This window comes from Trachemys scripta, chromosome 4 (assembly GCF_013100865.1).
Source record: "Trachemys scripta elegans isolate TJP31775 chromosome 4, CAS_Tse_1.0, whole genome shotgun sequence".
Classification (NCBI taxonomy): Eukaryota; Metazoa; Chordata; order Testudines; family Emydidae; genus Trachemys; species Trachemys scripta.
Window position 1 is genome coordinate 85,689,192 of NC_048301.1, and position 7,323 is coordinate 85,696,514.

The following is a 7,323-nucleotide window of genomic DNA, read 5'->3' on the forward strand; positions in this document are numbered from 1 at the left end:
AAAATATAGGGCCAGCTTCTGCCATGCTTACTCAGAAACTGCTGTGCCTTACTCCATGAATAGCCCCATGGATTTTAGTGAGACTATAGGTAGAGTAAGGCACTCTTCAATATGAGTAAGGGTAACAGAATGTGGCCCATAAAGAGGTAAAAAGGTTCACAAAGCCTTATGTGTATAAAAATGTATTTCAATTACAATATTTGCTTATACTTGTTGGTAACCTTTACAAATTCTATTCAAATGTAACTAGTAAAACCTTTGTTTTTTCTAGCACTTTATACGTTATACGCCCATCTATCCTTTTCTCCAGTAGAGCTAAGGATACCAACAGCAGAATCTTGTCCTCAAATGTTTTTAAAATGACAAAAAAATCTTATCTCAGGTTTTCAATTACATTTTTGTCCTCTCTTCAGTACACAAACTCCCCCAAATACACCCAAAATGTGAATAGTAAATGTTCTTTTTCTCATGTAATATTACAGCTGAATTTGTCTTATTCTAGTTTTCTTCTCTTCTACTCTTAAATAATTATTTTACAGATTCTATTAAAGAAGCATTTGTAACCAATAAAAGAATTTCCTTATTTGTGTCCCTTTCCCCTCTTTAAAAAGAACACATGGAAGATTCTTGTCAAATTCTTGTCTTTGACTCCTTTGAGTTTATTCTAGGCATGCTTGATAGCTCGAAGAGAAAAGTCTGCTGTCACTATACCACACATATGGTGCTACAACAAAAAGAGAGGAATAAGGTTGTTATGTGAAGGTCTGAGAGGTTGTCTCTCCTGCAGTGTCACTTTAGAGGCTTTTAAAATTTCCATTAAAGAAAGTAACATTTGTGAAGGATCTTCTGAAATTGGAATTCATGAGTGAGACATCTTTGCTATTGCTGAATACTGATTAGCTTTCTGTATCTCTTGAATTTTAGTAATATTTGTTCACAAGAATGAGACACTCAACACTAGTACACTCTGTCTCAGACCATCCTTTGAGACCCTGTAATGGAAAAGAGCTGACATATCAAGACCTTTGTTCTTTGCCTTCCAGAAATATAAATCAGGAAATAGAAGCTGGTCCAGTTTATTCACTCTTACTACTGAATAACTTTATCATAAGCTATATGCCTTACACTCTGCTGTGATACTTGTCCTGGATAGCCAGTATTCTGTCAAAAATGCCTCTTACGAATAGATCCAGGCTCTGAAACCTGGCATTAAAACCTGGATCTGGATTGAGATCTGAGTTACCGCTTCTTACCTACTGGGCCAAATTTGAACATCAAATTCAAATATCTCTGGATTTAGGGAAGTTATCTAGATCTTGAATACCTCACATTTGGGATCCATAATTTTGGTTCTACCTGTTAGAGAGCTATGAATTTGGGATCCATGATTTTGGATCAACGCTTTTGGTTTGGGCCCATCTCTTCTAAAAGTATGAGAGTTAGAAAACTGCATTCCAAGCTAGAATATTTTCCAAAGCAGAAATTAATGGACCACACTACAAAATAGCATTTCAATACACAAAGAGTGAGATCTGCAAAAGCGCTTCGGATAGGCCAAACTTTCTTTCCATTTTAGTTAACGGGAGTTTTACTGTTGACTAGAGCTAGTCAAAACTCATGATATTTGGTTTTTAAGAAACTTTGATATTTTTAAATTTATTGATTTCAAATCTAAAAGAAACAATTTTTTTCAAAATTTCTCATTTACTCAAAATCCCCTGGCTTTAGCCAGGGTTCTTAGGGCTGCCAAGCTCCCTGCTGTGGAGCCAGAAGCCAATCTCTTGGTTAGAGAGGGATTCTCAGGGCTTTCAAGCTCCTAGCACAGCAGATTTTCCCCAAACCTGCAGACCTTGGAAACTTGGGCTCCCCAGCAGCCTGCCAAGTGAGCTGGAAGGGAACCTGACTTTGATTTGATGACACTTTGTCAAACAAAACTGCTTTCACAAGACATTTCAGGTTTGAAGAATTGGCATTTTCTGACCAGCTCTACCATTGACTTCACTGGGACCAGAATTTTAGGGCAGTGTCAACTGCTTTTGAAAACCCCATCCTAAATATATGCAAAGCAATGAACTGAATCTCCTCTTCTCTTAAAAGGATCCTGATCCAAGGCTCCATTTCACTGATTCCCTGTCCTACCATTCCTAGTACCAGCTGTCCAGACTTGCTCCTGAAAAGTGGTATCGTGATATCTGATTATTTGAGTTTCATTCAGGTAAGGTACAAGGTAACACAAGGAAAGCATAAACAGTGATCACTAGTTGATAAAGAGTAAATCAAATAGCAAAAAAAGGCCTGAAGGAATGTAGCAGCTGGTGTGTACTGCCGAAAGAGAAAGCCTGTATTCACAGGAACATTTCTAAAATTATAAGATAATAAAACATACTGTAAAAGCCATTTTGAATCCTTGAACGTACACTACATATTTCCAGAGGTAAGAGTAGTACGACATGATGGGTATAGTTAAAGTGGTCTTTCATATCCACTGTAGTACACCTTCAACTTCATTTGATAATTCAATCTTTTATTAGGTTAAGCGCAAAAGTCAAAAACCAAATAATTGTAACTGTAAATAGCAAACTTTCCATACTTCATACATTGAGCACTTCTGCCAGGTTTGACTAGGCAGGTAATTTGATCGAAAGAAAATTGTCAATAATAAGTGTTCTTCCCTCCTCCACCTCCCTCCCCCAAATTCTTCTACAGCAACTGGGAAGAAAAACAAAAGGTGCCTTGCTAAAAGGGAAGTCAAACTTCTGAAAGGCTGGAGACACTTAGCTCATGGTTCTTCCTTGAGCAAGACCAATTGCTAAACAATCACTGTATTTAACGGTCATTATCAGTGACCTAGGTTGCTACCATACTCTAGCCAATCTCTCATACATCTTCCAGTGGTGATACAGCTACGTCAGTCATCCTATTATCTTTGATAAGTGCACTAGGAATGGATTTGACTAGATAAGAACAATGCATTGTAATGGAATATTTGCCCTGGTTTTCTAGCAATTTACAATACAGTCCTATTCACAACTTATTGAACTCATATTTTGTTTAATTTTTTTAAGGGAGGGTAGATATTTTCTGAAAGAACATTCTGGAAATATCCTATTGTGATATATTTAGGTCAGAATCTCTGAGGATAGAAATGCTGTACTCCTCTTTGTGGTTCTACATAATACAATATTCCTTCCAATCTTACTAAAGAAAAAAGTGCTTCCCCCTTAAAGCAGTCTCTCTTAATCTAATGAGTGACAAAAACCTAAATACAAGTTGGTAGCATGTTAGTTTGTTATTATTTATGCAATACCATAAATGCATGCAACCCATCGGGACATGCAAAAAGAAAGACTCTTTCCCAATATCTTAGACATAAAGGATTGTCTCACTAAATTAACAACATTATTTTTTTTCTTATATAGCATCTTCCACCCAATGGTCACAAAGTGTTTTGCAAAAATTCATTAAATTAGCTTCACAATTCTCCCATGAGGTAAAGTATATCCACATTTTATGGGGGGGGGGGAGAAAGAAGGCACAAAAGTGGTTAACTGACTTGCCCACGGTGTCTCAGAAATCTTCCAGTAGTGCTGGGAACAAAATACTTTGCTTCTGCATTCAATTTTGTGACTCAACCACAGGAGCATCCTTCCTAGTCTGTTGATGAGCAGGAAAATGGGTTATCACACTGGTGTTGATATACCTTGGACCATTAGACTTTGTTACAATAATTCTTTTGGTACCTGAAAAGAGTTTGATGATATATCAAAGTCACCTTCTATTGTGGATCCTCACACAGTTAGAAAAGTAAGTCCAAAGTCTCCTACTAAGGGTACATCTTCACTACCCGCTGTATTGGCGGGTAGCAATCGTTTTAACCGGGATCGATATATTGCGTCTCGTTAAGACGCAATATATCGATCCCCGAATGCACTCACCGTCGACTCTGGAACTCCAGCAGAACGAGCGGCGGTAGCGCAGTCGACGGGGAGCCGCAGCCGTCAATCCCACGCCGTGTGGACCTCAGGTAATTCGATATTAGATACTTCGACTTCAGCTACGCTATTCGCGTAGCTGAAGTTGTGTATCTTAGATCGATCCCCCCCCCCAGTGTAGACCAGCCCCTAAGAGAACTAGAGTTGCTTGTATGGAAGGTCACTGAACAATTACAGTTAATAAATAGTACTGAAGCCCTAAGGGCAAAGCCTGAAAAAAAGAAAAAAGCTACATTTGGAACAGAATCCAGTACATGGGGGGAATCAGACAAGTGGTGAGTGGAATTTTCTCTGTAGTTGGCAGAATGTTTATATAGAAAACATTGTTGAAAGTGAGAAAAATCCAGAGTTGTGAAAGGATTTTCCAAGTACTGGTGCCAAGGCAGTAAAAGTTTTGTTTATTTACTGCATAAGTGCTTAACATATAAATGAGACCTCACCTGTTGCTGGTCTTAACTGGTCATGTATTTTTTCAAGATTTTTCATGTTGCAAGCAGGTATTTGTATTATTTGCTGGGTGGCATTTGTTTTCCTCAATCTAATGAATAATGGATCTGAACAAAAAATATTTTGTTCCTTTAGAACACAGACTATCAGCAACCTTAATTCTTCTATATAGCATCCCCACAACCGGAATAGGCAGTCTGTGAATGTTGAACTATGAATGATCTTTATGAACTCCTAGCTTGGGTTTTCTGAAATTAAAAGCAAATCACTGGGCTGCATGGGAAAATCAGATAGCCAGCCAGAATAGGTCAAAAACAGCTCTAAAAAAACATTTTGATACAAAAATTGTTGAGGACGGTCTCATCTTTAGCTGGCACATATATCATAGAAGAAGAAAATCTCGATAAATGACCAAGCCAAGGGGGAAACATATAATGAAAAGATATCAAAATTCAAAGATATATGAAAAGATATCAAAATTCTCTGGCAGTTTTGATTATCTAGATAGCAGATATGTAGGGCTTTACTTTGGTCCAAAATAGGAGACTAGACCAATATGAAACAATTCCTGCCCTAGCTGGGATATAAACTGTATAATCTAACAAGGCTTTTCCATATCTAACTTCTACGATTCATTTCTGCAGTCATATGGATCAGTGTATTAAGAAGTATCAAGGACAATGAAGTATAAATGAACCCAGAGATCAATGTGCACTGGAAGAATGATTTTTTTTAAGTTTGGTTTTGCTACGATTGAAGATTAGGAGAACCCTGTGCATCCCTGAAGGCTGAAAGGAAAGAACACATCTCAGTTAGTGAAAAAGCTGCTTTGTGAACTGCTAAACCAGAAACTGAATGCTCCTGACTTCAAGATGGAAAGGGTGCAGGGAAAACTCCTCCAGCAGCTGAGTTCTACACAGTCATTCATCACAGTTTCTCATATTTAATCATTATCTTTGTGGTTGGCACTGTAAAAATCATACAACAAAACCTCAGCCCCTAAGGAGCTAACAATCTAAATTAGCACAATAATGCATAGAGACAATAAACTTCAGACACATCATTCACCAGATTTACACAGCAGATATACTGAGAACACTGATTGTAAGGTTAATTTGATATATTTAATCTAAGAAACAGTGTAACAAAGACCCTAAAATCTACTAAAGATGTTTTTGCCAAACATGCGTCTATGGAGACTTCAGCAGGCAAACGCTAAGAAAGAATTATGAGTGTAACTGCTCTTGGGGGCAGCTAATCAAGGTCAATCATCATCTAGCTTCAGGGTATTCAGGCTAAAAATAATTTTAGTCTTCAAAGAACACTAGAGGCTCCTCAGGACTTTGCAAGAACTTAAGGACTTCATGAAGACAAACTCTGTAATAGCTAGCCACTCTCTGTTCTCCAGCAGAGAGCATGACCTCTGAAAAGACCATGAGACTACTCAGTAAGAATAGAAAGGTCCTTTAATATATTATATTCCGTGCTAAACTGTTTCACTAAAAATTTCAGGACAGCTATATGGAAACTATTCCATGCCTTAATATATTCCACAGCTAACATTTTCAAAGTTTTCCTTCTTCAAATCCCTACATAAAGCAACAACAAGAACACACATTTAGTGTATCTACTTTAATCAGAGCACAGACGATACAATAGCATTTCCAAGATCTCAGCTCATCAGCTGCTAAAGGACAAATAGGTTAAGACCAATGGGAAAAAGAAAAAAGTATTTCAATCTTGTCCGCTTAAATTTAGGACATGCCAACCTATGAGGACTCTGCTGCTATTCACACATTGCTTTGTAGTTATAAACCATTCTCTGTAGTGAAGTCACCATGCTGCTATAGAAGTGACCTCAGATTTTTAAGATATTTGCACAACAGCATTCCAGTTGGGGATCTTAAGCTATTTATAAGGCAGCAGTGAAACTGAGTTTTAAATAGCTACTTTTAAAAGCTACAGCAAAACCTCCCCTGGTGACTGTTTTTGTGCCCTAGGTCTAGGAGGTCAGATTAGTGTAATTAAATGTTGATTTTGATAGATAATAACTCAACCCTTTTATCTACTACATGTACTATTCAACCCTTTCCAAAAGAGACTCAGACTTGATAAGTGCCTCACAGTGATATCCAGGAAACTTTAAATCTCACAGGTTGTTCTTTAAGTCAAATTCTCTCTCTCCATTATTTTCTCCAAACTGAAATTAGGAAATATTGGCCCAAATTTTGCCCTAGTCTAATTCCAGTGACTTCAGTGGGAGTTTTTCCTGCCTGTGCCAGGATTTAATTTGGTCCTAAAACTCTAGAGGCAAATAAAAACAGTAACCACTGCAGGTCAACTTTACTATCCAAAATGGAGAGGAAGTTCTCTAAGCTTCTCCAGAGTGCTGCCAAAAGAATTCTTGGGAAACACAATATAATAGCAATGAAACAATAGACTCAATCTCTGAAGAACAAGCTACTCGTGTTGTTGTTGTCTATTTATATTTTATTTACTTATGTACAGTGCTGTCAATGTACAAGGAGACTTACAGCTAGGAGAAGAGTCAGTCATTGCCCCAGAGACTGTGCAGTCTAAGCAAGACAAAGTATGGACAAAGAGAGACAGATCCTGACCTCTGCTCTGACCCCTTTACACAGCTCCACAGCACAGGACACAGCCCTCTTTATCAAAAAGAAGAACAGGAGTACTTGTGGCACCTTAGAGACTAACAAATTTATTAAAGCATAAGCTTTCGTGGACTACAGCCCACTTCTTCGGATGCATATAGAATGGAACATATATTGAGGAGATATATATACACACATACAGAGAGCATAAACAGGTGGGAGTTGTCTTACCAACTCTGAGAGGCCAATTAATTAAGAGAAAAAAAACTTTT